The following is a 16,516-nucleotide window of genomic DNA, read 5'->3' as shown; positions in this document are numbered from 1 at the left end:
TCTCTCTGCCTTGTGGATTAAAATGTACATTACTTAAAAATTTACCCCAGGCGCTCATCAGTTCCTTGTAAAAATCTGGCAACCCCTCTGTCATCCATTTCTTTGCTCTCATCCACAGTATATTATCTCCAAGTGTAAAATTCCCACATTTACTTAAAAAATATTCCATTGTCTTTTTCCATGCCGTTTTATTTTCTTCGTCTAAGTACTTTTGTATTATTTTTACTCTTAAACTATTCTTCCTTTGTTCAAAATCCATTAAGCCCAATCCTCCCTTCTCCACCGCTCCTAATAATGTGTTGTATGCAATTCTTGCTGGCTTCCCTTCCCATAAAAAATCTAAAAAACATTTTTTCAGCCTTTTTTCTGCCCACAATGGCATAGATGACACGTATAAAACATACCATAATTTTGAAACCATTAAAACATTCAGAATTAAAACCTTCCCTTTCAAAGTTAAAGTTCTCAGTTTCCAAAAATTCATCCTCCTTTCAATGCCCCCTAATAATTCTTCCCACATTGTTTCTCCTACCTTCTTTTCATCCATTCCCATTAAAACCCCTAAAATCTTCATTTCTTTTGTTTCCTTAAAAGCAAAACTATTTGTTAAATCTTCTGCCCCTCCAAATCTCATATATACTGTTTTTTCTGCATTTACTTTTGCTCCTGATCCCTTACAAAACATCTCCACGATTCCAATTGCTTTTTTAACACTCTCTAGATCCTTTACTATCACTGTAGTATCATCCGCATATTGAAATATTTTGTTCTTTTCTCCCTCAACACTTATTCCATTAATTCTCTTTTCTTGTTTTATGGCCAGGCCTAGTGGTTCAGAAACTAAAGAATATAAAAGAGCTGAAAGTGGACATCCTTGCCTTATGGATCTAGTAACTTTAAAACACTGTGTTAAAAAACCATTACATTTCATTTTTGTTATTGCTCCTTTGTATAAAATTCTTATCCATTTAATAAAATTCCCTCCAAAACCAAAACTTTTTAAAATATCAAATAAAAATTCATGTTCTACTCTGTCAAACGCTTTCTCAAAATCTAAACTAATTATGTACCCTTGTTTGTTCTTTTCATGTATGTATCTTATTGTATCTTTTATACTTATTGTTGTATCTGCTATGTCTCTTCCTTTCACTCCGTACGCCTGGTTGGTTTTAATTATACTCGGCATTACTTCCTTCAATCTGTTGGCTAACATTTTCGATAAAATCTTTAAGTCGGTATTCAACATCGTAATTGGTCTGTAGTTCTTCAAATCTATCTTCTCTCCTTTTCGCTTGTATATCAATTTCATTAAACCCATTCCCATTCGTTCAATCAGTTCTCCTTTCTTAAAAATATCTACATATACTTCTTTTAAAATGCTACTTAAAAAATCTTTTAAAACTATATAAAATTCACTCCCCAACCCATCTATACCCGGACTTTTCTTTTTGTTTAATTCACTTATTGCTCTTTTTATCTCTTCGTCTCTTATCTCTTCATCACACTCTTTTTTGTCTAGTTCTCCAACGGTTGTTTTTATTTGTTTCAGTAACTCCAGTTTCTCCTCTTCTTTCACTCCCTCTGCACTAAACAAATTCTCATAGTATGCTTTTATTTCTTTTAGTATTTCCTCATTTGTTTCCACAACCACTCCATTATTTCCTCTAATTTCTTTTATCATTTTCGCTTTCCCTCTACTTTTTTCTAGATCGAAGAAAAACTTAGTACATTTTTCGCCCTCCACCGTATATTTTGCCTTACTTCTTAGTCTTGCTCCTTCATATTTCTCCTCTTCCATTTCTTTCAATTTACCCTCTAATTCTTTTATTTTTTGTATATCTTTCCCATTCTCATTTAATTCTTTTTTCAATTTTTCTCTTATTTCTCTCTCCGTATTTCTCTTACTTTTCTGTATTAGCTTGCAGTACTTCATAGTAAATTTTTTAACTAAAAATTATGTATTTTCCCACCATATTCTTTTATCCTCAATATACATTTCGTTCTCCTTTTCAGTTTCAATAATCTCTTTAACATTTAAAACATAATCTTCATTCTTTAAAATCTCTGTGTTTAAAACCCATACTCCCGGCCCTCTTTTCACAGAACTCCAGCCTATTTGCATAAAAATTGGTTTATGATCGCTTAGACTTGTTTCTTCGTATTTAATACTACTGATAAAATCCTCAACGTTCCTTGTACATAATATAAAATCAATTCTTGTTTTGCACATAAAATTCCCCACTAATTGTCTTCTTGAATATTCTCTCGTTTTTTCATTTCTTTCTCTCCATACATCGATCATATTATTTTCCTCCATTAATAGCTTCAACTCTTTTCTTCCTTTGTCACTTTTAAAAACCATTCCCTCACCCATTTCTAATTTGCTAAAAACAGTATTAAAATCACCCATCATTATAACTTCTTTATATTTCTTTAAGAATTCTCTTAAAACACTAAAAAACTCTTTCTTTTCATTCTCTTCCATTGGCGCATGAACATTCACTACAACTACTACTTTCCCCTCAAAATCCATTTCTACTGCCATACATTTCCCTTCTTTATCATTGTATATTGTTTTACATTTTACACCTCTGTTTTCCTTTATTAAAACCGCTACACCTCTGCCCTGCCTATCATCCCCATTATTATATAAAATCTCTCCGTTCCATCTTTTTCTTATTTCAGTCATAAAACCTTCCCTCCAGTTAGTCTCTTGTAATAAAATCACATCTTCATTCTTGAACATTTCTTTCATTATCTCAAATTTTCTTACATCTAAAAGTCCTCTGGCATTAAAAGTAACACAACAAAAAGCCATTAAAAGAAAAACAAATAAATACTTAAAAACCATTAATCTTCATCTTCTCCCTCCAGATCCTTTAACACTTCAAACCTATTTTCACTTTTATCTAAAACCTTTAAAATAGTCCTTTTTCTTGAGTTACCAATATTTGGTTTTACCTTTACTAGTCTTCTTCTTAATTGTCCTTTCCCCTCTCTGTCTTTGTCCATCGTTGTTTCTTCTTCACTTTCAGTCTCACTTTGATCTTTCTTTTCATGTCCATCTTTCTCCACGTCATCCAGGTAACTTTTAGAACTGTCCGAAATGTCCATAACTGTCCCTTGAGTGTCCTGCTCCATTGTTTGTTGTTTGTCGTTCTCTTGTTCTCTTTCCTCTCTGATTCTCACTGCTCCTTCCATTTCTTGTTGTAGGCTTTCTTCTTGTTGTCCTTCATCAATTTGCCGTTCCTCCTCGTTGTTTCCTTCATGCATCTGTCCGTCTACCTGATTTTCCCTACCTCCTTCCTCTTCCTCCATCCCACAGTCGCATTTATTTAACGTTTCTCTGCAATCCGGGCACCTGACAGCATTGCAATCTCTTGCAAAATGTCCCCTCTCCTCACATTTGTAGCACTTAAATTCTGGGCAGTCTTTCAGTAAGTGTTCCGGGCTCGTGCACAGCCGACAGGTCTTCACCTGGTGACTGTGCACCACCCTAAAATACTGTGGCCCTTCCGCTGTTTCCAGCTTTGTGCTGTACGGTAGCGACGCCACCTCTTTGGGGAACCTCACCTTTAGGAACCTTGTTCCGTCCTCTATGTCAGTGCCCGGATAGCATCTTCTTTTTATTTTCGAGATGGGAGTAACTCTCCATCCTTCCAATTTATCTAAAATTTCATCATCATCAAGATAGACGGGCAGGTGCATGAAGGAAACAACATAGTCTCTGTTTTGCAGATTTTTCACTTCACATTTCACTCCTTTTATTACCAGTCCATCAGTCAGTTTGTCACACATTTCTTCTTTTTCCATTGTCAGTTCATATTCCTTTCCTTGTCTTGGTCTTAGCGCTAAAATTTCCCCATGTCCACATAATTCCGTTACAGCTTTAATGATATCATCCGCTTTTACCTCAATCACGTTTTCCACATTCACAATCACTGTAGCCTCTTTTAAATATTTCCTTTCATTGATTTTCTCTCTCACATCTCTGGTGTTTCCATTTCTCACTCGTGGTCGATTATCCAGTCCATTGTCGATTGCCGTGCGTTTTTTTCCTGCCAGTCCATTGTCGTTTGCCTTGCGTTTTTCTCCTGCCAGTCCATTGTCGTTTGCCTTGGGTGTTCCTCCTGCCAGTCCATTGTCGTTTGCCTTGGGTGTTCCTCCTGCCATTCCAGTGTCGATTACCATGCGTCTTCCTCCTGCCAGTCCAGTGTCGATTGCCGTTAATCCGTCCATGCTTGCAAAAAAAACAAAAACAAAAAACCACCCTCCAGCCAGCCAAAGCTGCTGTAAGGTGGTTTGAAAAAGCGAAAAAACAAACAAAAAGCGAACTTAAAGTAACAAAAACTCACAAAACAAACAAATAGAAAAAAACAAAATGGGGGAGAGCCTTCCTCTCCCAACTACTGCCATACAACTTCCTGCTACCACTAGGGCGTGCTCAAGGTGGTATGGCCGTAAGCGAAATCTGCTGCCAAAATTGGGCTTTTTGAAGAAACAAAGAGACTCTTTCCGGCTTTTTGAAGAAGCTCATTGACTCTTTTTTTTTTTTTTTTTTTTTTTTTTTAAACAATAAAGCTTACAGCACCTGGTATTCCCAGGCGGTCTCCCATCCAAGTACTAACCAGGCCCGACCTTGCTTAGCTTCCGAGATCAGACGAGATCGGGCGTGCTCAAGGTGGTATGGCCGTAAGCGAAATCTGCTGCCAAAATTGGGCTTTTTGAAGAAACAAAGAGACTCTTTCCGGCTTTTTGAAGAAGCTCATTGACTCTTTTTTTTTTTTTTTTTTTTTTTTTAAACAATAAAGCTTACAGCACCTGGTATTCCCAGGCGGTCTCCCATCCAAGTACTAACCAGGCCCGACCTTGCTTAGCTTCCGAGATCAGACGAGATCGGGCGTGCTCAAGGTGGTATGGCCGTAAGCGAAATCTGCTGCCAAAATTGGGCTTTTTGAAGAAACAAAGAGACTCTTTCCGGCTTTTTGAAGAAGCTCATTGACTCTTTTTTTTTTTTTTTTTTTTTTTTAAACAATAAAGCTTACAGCACCTGGTATTCCCAGGCGGTCTCCCATCCAAGTACTAACCAGGCCCGACCTTGCTTAGCTTCCGAGATCAGACGAGATCGGGCGTGCTTTTTTTTATTATTATTATTTTTTTTTTTTAAGAAATTTCAATCAATAAAATACAATAAAAATTAATACAATAAAAAATACAAATTTTCCAAACATAATTTAGACAAACATCTCTACATTACATATCTTTCAGTTACATACATAATTTAGAAAAACTCTTCACTTCCCGGCAGCTTCCACATCAATTCTTTTAAAACACAACAAACTTTTGGGGTAAAAACATTATAAAAAGCATGCAACATATTTTCACCTTTAAAATACACATACAATCTTTCAATATATAATTCAGTTTTCCTTTTAAAGACAGTCCACACATCCAACACAATTTTTTCCTTTTTAGCCACAGTTCTTCTCTCCCATATTGCACTTTTCATTAGCATTACACACAGATTTATAAAACTTTTGTTTTGACACTTCTTTTCCCAACCAAACATCACAACTCTATTCCATTCCATTACATTTTCATCCCACTCCTCAGTCAAATCTTTAATTAAAACTTTGCATTTCCTTAAAAATTCCTCCAATTCTTTACAATATAAAAACATGTGTAAGATCCACTCTTCCTTTTCCTGGCACACTTTACACAGATTGTTTTGTTCAATTCCTATTTTGTTTACAGTTTTTTTCAATTGCTTACACACTAAAATACAAATTTCCACACAACTTGCAAAATTCTACTCCAATGAGCAAAACACCTCCACAGATGTCCACAACATTACACACAATGTCTGCTTCACCCTTTTTGCAAAACATTACACACAGTGATTTGTAAAACTATAAACACATTTTCACACCTTAGACACAGATAAGGATTGTGAGGTTACTTCCTTGTCATTACAAAGCACTGGATTGCCAATGACCACACTAATGAACGAATTGGATAATTACAACCACCAGGCGTGGAAGCACACATGTGCTAATTTGAAAACGCAGCACTCAGTTGTGCTATAAAAGGCAGCAGGTGAGTTCACCTGTCTTCAACAAAAATGGAAGGAGTTAGAAGAAGAAGAAGAGTGAGAATAAGAGGGGGAGGTCAAAGAGGAGATGAAGGCAGTAGAGGAAGAGGAGAAGAAGTAGGTAGAGGAAGAGGAGAAGTAGGTAGAGGAAGAGGAGAAGTAGGTAGAGGAAGAGGAGAAGTAGGTAGAGGAAGAGGAGAAGTAGGTAGAGGAAGAGGAGAAGTAGGTAGAGGAAGAGGAGAAGTAGGTAGAGGAAGAGAAGGAGATCGAGGAAGAGGCCTTGGTAGAAGAAGAGGAGGTAGAGGAGGAGGCCCAGGTAGAGGAAGAGGAGGCCCAGGTAGAGGAAGAGGAGAAGGAGGTAGAGGAAGAGGTAGAGAAGGACTTGAAGGGTTGATAGAACCTGAACAAAGAAGACGAGGACCAAATTTGACTCGAGAAATCCGTGCAACACTTATTGACCATGTTATCAACCATGGACTGACACTGATGGAAGCTGGACAAAGAGTTCAACCAAATCTCAGCAGAAATACTGTTGCGTCAGTAATTCGGACATTTCGTAGAGAAAACAGGTAAGCTAACCACACAGTACATTGAAACTGTAGCTTGCTGTACTTGTCATCAATAATGTTTACTGTGACATTTGACAGTAGGCTGCATATATATATATATATACATATACATTTTTTTTTTTTTTTTACATAGGATTGAGGGTAGAGGACACCAAGGTGGAAGGGGCCCTATGTTCACTCGTGCACAAGAGGCTGCCATTGTGAACATGGTTTTGGCCAATAATTGTATCAGGCTGCGAGAAATCCAAGCCAATATCATCAATGATGACAATATTTTCAATAACATCCAACGAGTCTCTCTGTCAACATTAGGTCGAATCCTAAAGAAAAATCAAATACACATGAAGCAACTATATCGGGTACCATTTGATAGAAATTCAGAGAGAGTGAAACATCTGCGCAATGAGTATGTGGAGGTATGTATTGTTCATCTTACTATGGTGTGGTATTGTGCACTGCTCATAATGTTCTGTCACAAAAAAAAAATACTGTGCAATAGATATTGAATAGCATCTTATTGTCTTTACGTAATGTGTTTCAGAGAGTCTTGCAAATGGATGCAGCAGAAATTCAACATGAATTTATATATGTGGATGAGGCTGGATTTAACCTTGCGAAAACAAGAAGAAGAGGGAGAAATGTCATTGGACACAGGGCAATCACCATTGTGCCAGGGCAGCGAGGGGGAAACATCACCATTTGCGCTGCTATCACACAAAATGGGGTCCTCCACCACCATGCAAATCTGGGACCATATAATGCAAATCTAATTCTTGCATTTCTTGACGGATTGCATGAGATTGTCACAGCATTACACCAAGTGGACCAGATGCGGTACATTGTCGTTTGGGACAATGTCTCATTCCATCGGGCTGCTCTGGTCCAGAATTGGTTCCATGATCACCCTGATTTTGAAGTCTTATACCTTCCCCCATACTCCCCCTTCCTGAATCCTATAGAAGAGTTTTTTTCAGCGTGGCGGTGGAAGGTATACGACCTGCGGCCCTATGACCGTTTGCCCCTCATTCAGGCAATGGAGCAGGCCTGTGATCTTATTGAAGCAGCTTCTGTGCAGGGGTGGATTCGTCACACAAGGCGATTCTTCCAACGGTGCCTTGCCAATGAAGACATAGCCTGTGATGTGGATGAAATCTTATGGCCTGATCCAGCCAGACGGAGAGATGAATAGTTACAGTATTCTTGTTGGATTTACAGTTGTTTTCTGTAATTTCTGTTTACTTTACTTTTCTTCAGAGTCAAAGTGCATGTACTGTAATTCATGCAGTAATTTTTATTTGTCTACAGATTTAATGTTTCATTGATTTCATTGTTGGTTGATTACTTGGTAAGACATACTGTAAATAAATACTTGAAATATGAGTTTCCAGAAATCAGTGTTGTGCAGTGCTTGTAAGTTTATAGTAGGCCTATTTGTGTACATTCTCCCTATATCTCAAACTAATCATGAAGAATGTTGTGCGTTTGTCACAATTTTTTTCATCTAAATTATCCCTTACATAACAATATCTGGCCGAAAATCTAGCACATACTATTTCCTAAAAATAGTTTTTTTTTACAAATGTGTTTTTTATTTATCACAGCAGTGTGAAACTGGCTGCAATAGTGTCTGATCATGGAGGACTGTGTTGGTTAAATGAAAACTAATAGCATTTTCACAAATATGTGTATATCTTTTGTCTGAAGTGTGTATGTTTTGACAGAAGTGTGTCATTTTGCAAACAATCTAGGAATTATGCCAATTGAGTGTGGTGTTTGGATAATTGTGCTTATATTTTGAAAAAAAGAACCCGGTTTTCAAAATTGCGTGTAAACAATTGAAAAAAACTGTAAAATTGCCTCAGTAAAAACCACTTTATGTCTTATAAAATATTCCAAACATCCCAATTTAGTTTCCACATACCTGCCCCCCATGTTTCTCCATATACATGCTTCTTTTAAATCTTTGAATTTCTGCATCCAGTATCGATTTACAATCGGCTCCTTAAAAACAAAATCTCTAAAAACACCATAAAACATCTTCACCGTACATGTTTTAAAACCATACAATTTTTCTCCCAACTTCACATACACTTCTTTTTCAGTTGTCCCCTCTTCCATGCTTTCAATTCTGTTTATCCAGTCTTTGGGTATTGCCTTTCTTATTATTTCATATTTGTTTATTATCTCTTGTCTGCTAAAATCCTCCTTTGCCTCCTCCATTACGTCCACAATATACTGCACTGGTAAAAAACCTTCTTTAAATTCATATAAAACATCTCTCACTCTTGTAATTCCCAGCTCCCACCATTTCTTAAAAAAAATCTCCTTTCCTTGATTTAAAATGCCGTTATTTAAGAATAAAGGCTGATTTAAAATGTTCTCTCTACCTCGTGGATTAAAATGTACATTACTTAAAAATTTTCCCCAGGCACTCATCAGTTCCTTATAAAAATCTGGCAACCCCTCTGTCATCCATTTCTTTGCTCTCATCCACAGTACATTATCTCCAAGTGTAAAATTCCCACATTTACTTAAAAAATATTCCATTGTCTTTTTCCACGCTGTTTTCTTTTCTTCGTCTAAGTACTTTTGTATTATTTTTACTCTTAAACTATTCTTTCTTTGTTCAAAATCCATTAAGCCCAAACCTCCCTTCTCAACCTCTCCTATCAATGTATTGTATGCAATTCTTGCTGGCTTCCCTTCCCATAAAAAATCTAAAAAACATTTTTTCAGCCTTTTTTCTGCCCACAATGGCATAGATGACACATATAAAACATACCATAATTTTGAAACCATTAAAACATTCAGAATTAAAACCTTCCCCTCAAAGTTAAAGTTCTCAGTTTCCAAAAAATCATCCTCCTTTCAATGCCCCCTAATAATTCCTCCCACATTGCTTCTCCTACCTTCTTTTCATCCATTCCCATTAAAACCCCTAAAATCTTTATTTCTTTTGTTTCCTTAAATGCAAAACTATTTGTCAATTCTTTTGCCCCACCAAATCTCATGTACACTGTTTTGTCTGCATTTACTTTTGCTCCTGATCCCTTACAAAACACGTCTACGATTATCATTGCTTTTTTCACACTCTCTAGATCCTTTACTATCATTGTAGTATCATCCGCATATTGAAATATTTTGTTTTTTTCTCCCCCAACACTTATTCCCTTAATTCTCTTTTCCTGTTTTATGGCCAGACCTAGCGGTTCAGAAACTAAAGAATATAAAAGAGCTGAAAGTGGACATCCTTGCCTTATTGATCTAGTTATTTTAAAACACTCTGTTAAAAAGCCATTACATTTAATTTTTGTTACTGCGCCTTTGTATAAAATTTGTATCCATTTAATAAAATTCCCTCCAAATCCCAAACTTTTTAAAATATCAAATAAAAATTCATGTTCCACTCTGTCAAACGCTTTTTCAAAATCTAAACTAATTATATAACCTTCTTTGTTCTTGTCATTTATGTATCTTATTGTATCTTTTATACTTATTGTTGTGTCTGCAATGTCTCTTCCTTTCACTCCGTACGCTTGATTGGTTTTAATTATACTCGGCATTACTTCCTTCAATCTGTTTGCTAAAATTTTCGACAAAATCTTTAAGTCAGTATTCAACATAGTAATTGGTCTGTAATTCTTCAAATCCATCTTCTCTCCTTTTTTCTTGTATATCAAACTCATTAAACCCATTCCCATTCTTTGATTCAGTTCTCCTTTGTTAAAAACATCTACATATACTTCTTTTAAAATGCTAGTTAAAAAATCTTTTAAAACTATATAAAATTCACTCCCCAAACCATCTATACCCGGACTTTTCTTTTTGTTTAATTCACTTATTGCTCTTTTTATCTCTTCGTCTCTTATCTCTTCATCACACTCTTTTTTGTCTTGTTCCCCAACTGTTGTTTTTATTTGTTTCAGTAACTCCAGTTTCTCTTCTTCTTTCACTCCCTCTGCACTAAACAAATTCTCATAGTATGCTTTTATTTCTTTTAGAATTTCCTCGTTTGTTTCCACAACTACTCCATTATTTCCTCTTATTTCTTTTATCATTTTCGCTTTCCCTCTACTTTTTTCTAGATCGAAGAAAAACTTTGTACATTTTTCACCCTCCACCGTGTATTTTGCCTTACTTCTTAGTCTAGCTCCTTCATATTTCTCCTCTTCCATTTCTTTCAATTTTCCCTCTAATTCTTTTATTTTTTGTATATCTTCCCCATTCTCATTTAATTCTTTTTTCAAATTTTCTCTTATTTCTCTCTCCTTGTTTCTCTTGCTTTTCTGTATTAGCTTGCAGTACTTGATTGTAAACTTTTTAACTAAATATTTTGTATTTTCCCACCATATTCTTTTATCTTCACTGTACATTTCGTTCTTCTTTTCTGTTTCAATAATTTCTTTAACACTTAAGACATAATCTTCATTCTTTAAAATCTCTGTATTTAAAACCCATACTCCCGGCCCTTTTTTCATTGAACTCCAGTCTAGGTGCATAAAAATTGGTTTATGGTCACTTAGGCTTGATAACTCATATTTCATACTACCAATAAATCCTTCCACATTCCTTGTACATAATATAAAATCAATTCTTGTTTTACACATAAAATTCCCCACTAATTGCCTCCTTGAATATTCTCTAATTTTTCCATTTCTTTCTCGCCATATATCAACCATGTTGTTTTCTTCCATTAATAATTTCAACTCTTTTCTTCCTTTGTCACTTTTAAAAACCATTCCCTCACCCATTTCAATTTTGCTAAAAACAGTATTAAAATCACCCATCATAATGACTTCTTTGTAATCCTTTAAAAATTCTCTTAACATACTAAAATACTCTTTCTTTTCATTTTCTTCATTTGGCGCATGAACATTAACCACAACTATTGCTTTTCCTTCAAAAATCATTTCTACCACCATACATTTCCCTTCTTTATCATTGTATATTTTCTTACATGTTACACCTCTGTTTTCCTTTATTAAAACCACTACACCTCTGCCCTGCCTATCATCCCCATTATTATATAAAATCTCTCCGTTCCATCTTTTTCTTATTTCAGTCATAAAACCTTCCCTCCAGTTGGTTTCTTGTAATAAAATCACATCTTCATTCTTGAACATTTCTTTCAGTTTCTCAAATTTTCTTACATCTAAAAGTCCTCTGGCATTAAAAGTAACACAACTAAAAGCCATTAAAAGAAAAACAAATAAATACTTAAAAACCATTAATCTTCATCTTCTCCCTCCAGATCCTTTAACACATCAAACCTATTTTCACTTTTATCTAAGATCTTTAAAATAGTCTTTTTCCTTGCGTTACTTATATTTGGTTTTACCTTTACTAGTCTTCTCCTTAATTGTCCTTTCCCCTCCCTGTCTTTGTCCATCGTTGTTTCTTCTTCACTTTCAGTCCCGCTTTGATCCTTCTTTTCATGTCCATCTTTCTCCTCATCATCCAGGTAACTTTTAGAATTGTCCGAAATGTCCATAACTGTCCCTTGATTGTCCTGCTCCATTGTTTGTTCTTTATCGTTCTCTTGTTCTCCTTCCTCTCTGATTCTCACTGCTCCTTCCATTTCTTGTTGTAGGCTTTCTTCCTGTTGTCCTTCATCAGTTTGTCCTTCCTCCTCGTTGATTCCTTCATGCACCTGTCCGTCTACCTGATTTTCCCTACCTCCTTCCTCTTCCTCCATCCTACAGTCGCATTTATTTAATGTTTCTCTGCAATCCGGGCACCTGACAGCATTGCAGTCTCGTGCAAAATGTCCCCTCTCCTCACATTTATAGCACTTGAACTCAGGGCAGTCTTTCAGTAGGTGTTCTGGGCTCGTGCACAGCCGACAGGTCTTCACCTGGTGACTGTGCACCACCCTAAAATACTGTGGCCCTTCCGCTGTTTCCATCTTAGTGCTATACGGCAGCGATGCCACCTCTTTGGGGAACCTCACCTTTAGGAACCTTGTTCCGTCCTCTATGTCAGTGCCCGGATAGCATCTTCTTTTTATTTTCGAGATGGGAGTAACTCTCCATCCTTCCAATTTTTCTAGAATTTCGTCATCATCAAGATAGACGGGCAGGTGCATGAAGGAAACAACATAGTCTCTGTTTTGCAGATTTTTCACTTCACATTTCACTCCTTTTATTACCAGTCCATCAGTCAGTTTGTCACACATTTCTTCTTTTTCCATTGTCAGTTCATATTCCTTTCCTTGTCTTGGTCTTAGCGCTAAAATTTCCCCATGTCCACATAATTCCGTTACAGCTTTAATGATATCATCCGCTTTTACCTCAATCACGTTTTCCACATTCACAATCACTGTAGCCTCTTTTAAATATTTCCTTTCATTGATTTTCTCTCTCACATCTCTGGTGTTTCCATTTCTCACTCGTGGTCGATTATCCAGTCCATTGTCGATTGCCGTGCGTTTTTTTCCTGCCAGTCCATTGTCGTTTGCCTTGCGTTTTTCTCCTGCCAGTCCATTGTCGTTTGCCTTGGGTGTTCCTCCTGCCAGTCCATTGTCGTTTGCCTTGGGTGTTCCTCCTGCCAGTCCATTCTCTTTTGCCGTGCGTGTTCCTCCTGCCAGTCCATTGTCGTTTGCCGTACGTGTTCCTCCTGCCATTCCAGTGTCGATTACCATGCGTCTTCCTCCTGCCAGTCCAGTGTCGATTGCCGTTAATCCGTCCATGCTTGCAAAAAAAACAAAAACAAAAAACCACCCTCCAGCCAGCCAAAGCTGCTGTAAGGTGGTTTGAAAAAGCGAAAAAACAAACAAAAAGCGAACTTAAAGTAACAAAAACTCACAAAACAAACAAATAGAAAAAAACAAAATGGGGGAGAGCCTTCCTCTCCCAACTACTGCCACACAACTTCCTGCTACCACTAGGGCGTGCTCAAGGTGGTATGGCCGTAAGCGAAATCTGCTGCCAAAATTGGGCTTTTTGAAGAAACAAAGAGACTCTTTCCGGCTTTTTGAAGAAGCTCATTGACTCTTTTTTTTTTTTTTTTTTTTTTTTAAACAATAAAGCTTACAGCACCTGGTATTCCCAGGCGGTCTCCCATCCAAGTACTAACCAGGCCCGACCTTGCTTAGCTTCCGAGATCAGACGAGATCGGGCATGCTCAAGGTGGTATGGCCGTAAGCGAAATCTGCTGCCAAAAATGGGCTTTTTGAAGAAACAAAGAGACTCTTTCCGGCTTTTTGAAGAAGCTCATTGACTCTTTTTTTTTTTTTAAACAATAAAGCTTACAGCACCTGGTATTCCCAGGCGGTCTCCCATCCAAGTACTAACCAGGCCCGACCTTGCTTAGCTTCCGAGATCAGACGAGATCGGGCGTGCTCAAGGTGGTATGGCCGTAAGCGAAATCTGCTGCCAAAATTGGGCTTTTTGAAGAAACAAAGAGACTCTTTCCGGCTTTTTGAAGAAGCTCATTGACTCTTTTTTTTTTTTTTTTTTTTTTTTTTACAATAAAGCTTACAGCACCTGGTATTCCCAGGCGGTCTCCCATCCAAGTACTAACCAGGCCCGACCTTGCTTAGCTTCCGAGATCAGACGAGATCGGGCGTGCTTTTTTTTTTTTTTTGCTTTTTTTTTTTTTTTTATTAAGAAATTTCAGTCAAAAATTACAACAAAAATAAATACAATAAAAAATACATATTTTCTTCTACAAACATCTCTACATCACATATCATACAAAAAATTAAAAAACTCCTTCACTTCCTGGCATCTTCCACATTAGGTTTTTCAAGACACAACAAACTTTGGGTGTAAAAACATTATAAAAACCATCCAACATATTTTCACATTTAAAATACATATACAATCTTTCAAAATATACTTCAGTTTTCCTTTTAAACACACTCCAAACATCCAACACGATTTTTTCTTTTTTAGCCACAGTTCTTCTCTCCCATATTGCACTTTTCATTAACATTACACACAGATTAATAAAACTTTTGTTTTGACACTTTTTTTCCCAACCAAACATCACCACTCTGTTCCATTCAAGTACATTTTCATCCCACTCCTCAGTCAAATCTTTAATCAAACATTTACATTTCTTTAAAAATTCCTCCAACTCTTTGCAATATAAAAACATATGTAAAATCCACTCTTCCTTTTCCTGGCACACTTTACACATAGCATTTTGCTCAAATCCTATTTTATTTCAAATTACCTCGGTAAAAACCACTTTATGCCTTATAAAATACTCCAAACATTCCAATTTAGTTTCCACACATCTCCCCCTCATATTTCTCCATATACACTCTTTTTTTAAATCTTTGAATTTCTGCACCCAGTATCCATTTACAATTGGCTCTTTAAAAACATCATCTCTAAAAGAACAATAAATCATTTTCACAGTACATTCCTTAAAATCATTCAGTTTTCCGCCCATTTTCACATTAATACATTTCTGTTTTGGCTCCCCTTCCATACATTCTATTCTTTTAATCCACTCTTCTGGTATAGCACTTTTAATTAATTCATATTTATTAATTATTCCTTGTTCACTGTAATCCTCTTTTGCCTCCTCCATTGCATCCACAATAAATTGTGTCGGTAAAAACCCTTCTTTGAATTCATATAAAACGTCTCTCACCCTCGTTATCCCCACTTCCATCCATTTCTTTAAAAATATTTCTTTCTCTTGTTTTAAAATGTTTTTGTTTAAGAACAGAGGTTGATTTAAAATGTTTTCTCTCCCATGTGGATCATACTCGACTTTGTCTAAAAATTTTCCCCATGCACTAAACATTTCTCTATAAAAACCGGGTAATCCTTCTGTCATCCAAATCTTCGTTTTCATCCATAAAATTCCATCCCCCATGTTAAAATTCCCACATTGGTTTAAAAAAAATTGCATTGTCTTTTTCCATTCTGGGTTGCCCTCTTCTTGTAAATATTTCTTCACTATTTTCACTCTCAAACTATTTTTTCTTTGTTCCACATCCATTAAACCTAAACCCCTCTTGTCTACTGCCCCTAAAATCGTGTTAAAAGCTATTCTCGCTGGCTTCCCCTCCCATAAAAAGTCAAGAAAACATTTCTTCAACCTCTTTTCTGTCCACAATGGCATCTCCGACACATATAAAACATACCAAAGCTTAGAAACCATTAAAACATTCAATATTAAAACCTTCCCTTTCAAGTTTAAAGTTCTCAATTTCCAGAAATTTAACCTTCTTTCTATTTCTGTTACCAGTTGCTCCCACATTTCATCTCTTACTTTCTTCTCATTTTTCCCCACTAAAATTCCTAAAATCCTAATTTCTTCCACTTCCTTGAACTTAAAACAATCCCTTAAAACCATTGCTTCACCAAATCTCATATATACTGTCTTCTCCTCATTTACTTTACTACCAGATCCTTTACAATATTCTTCTACAATCTTCATAACTTCTTTGACACTCTCCTTTCCTTTTACTATTATCGTTGTATCATCAGCATATTGAAAAACCTTCCCTTCAGCTTTTTTTTCCTCAAGTTCAATTCCAGTTATTCCTTCTTTTTGTTTTTTAGCCAATCCTAACGGCTCCGATACAAGTGAATATAATAATGCTGAAAGCGGACAACCCTGTCTTATTGATCTTGTGATTTTAAAACATTCTGTTAAAAAACCATTACATTTAATTCTTGTTAAAGCACCCTTATATAAAATCTCAATCCATTTAATAAAATCCCCCCCGAAACCAAAATTCTTTAAAACATCAAATAAATACCCGTGTTCCACTCTATCAAAAGCTTTTTCAAAATCAAGACTAATTACATATCCATTTTCATTCTTTTCTTTCATGTACCATATAGTGTCTCTCATGCTCATTGTCGTGTCCGCTATATCCCTTCCTTTTACT

General features: G+C 36.2%; 4 non-coding genes across 4 annotated transcripts; all 4 read right to left on the bottom strand.

Annotated features, from left to right (window-relative positions):
• Nucleotides 1–4,579: 4,579 nt before the first annotated feature.
• On the bottom strand, nucleotides 4,580–4,698 carry LOC130101778 (5S ribosomal RNA). Its single transcript, XR_008809041.1, has one exon. It is a non-coding gene; the product is annotated as a 5S ribosomal RNA (ribosomal RNA).
• A 111-nt stretch (nucleotides 4,699–4,809) lies between these two features.
• On the bottom strand, nucleotides 4,810–4,928 carry LOC130101770 (5S ribosomal RNA). Its single transcript, XR_008809040.1, has one exon. It is a non-coding gene; the product is annotated as a 5S ribosomal RNA (ribosomal RNA).
• Nucleotides 4,929–13,685: 8,757 nt separating this feature from the next.
• Nucleotides 13,686–13,804, bottom strand: LOC130102656 (5S ribosomal RNA). Its single transcript, XR_008809253.1, has one exon. It is a non-coding gene; the product is annotated as a 5S ribosomal RNA (ribosomal RNA).
• Nucleotides 13,805–13,903: 99 nt separating this feature from the next.
• Nucleotides 13,904–14,022, bottom strand: LOC130101765 (5S ribosomal RNA). The gene has a single exon (XR_008809039.1). It is a non-coding gene; the product is annotated as a 5S ribosomal RNA (ribosomal RNA).
• Nucleotides 14,023–16,516: the final 2,494 nt, after the last annotated feature.

The sequence above is a fragment of the Rhinichthys klamathensis genome, unplaced genomic scaffold, assembly GCF_029890125.1.
Source record: "Rhinichthys klamathensis goyatoka isolate OS25496 unplaced genomic scaffold, OSU_Roscu_1.1 h1tg000011l_1, whole genome shotgun sequence".
Taxonomy (NCBI): domain Eukaryota; kingdom Metazoa; phylum Chordata; class Actinopteri; order Cypriniformes; family Leuciscidae; genus Rhinichthys; species Rhinichthys klamathensis.
Note: the sequence above shows the minus strand (reverse complement) of the source record. Positions and strands in the feature narration are given on the sequence as shown.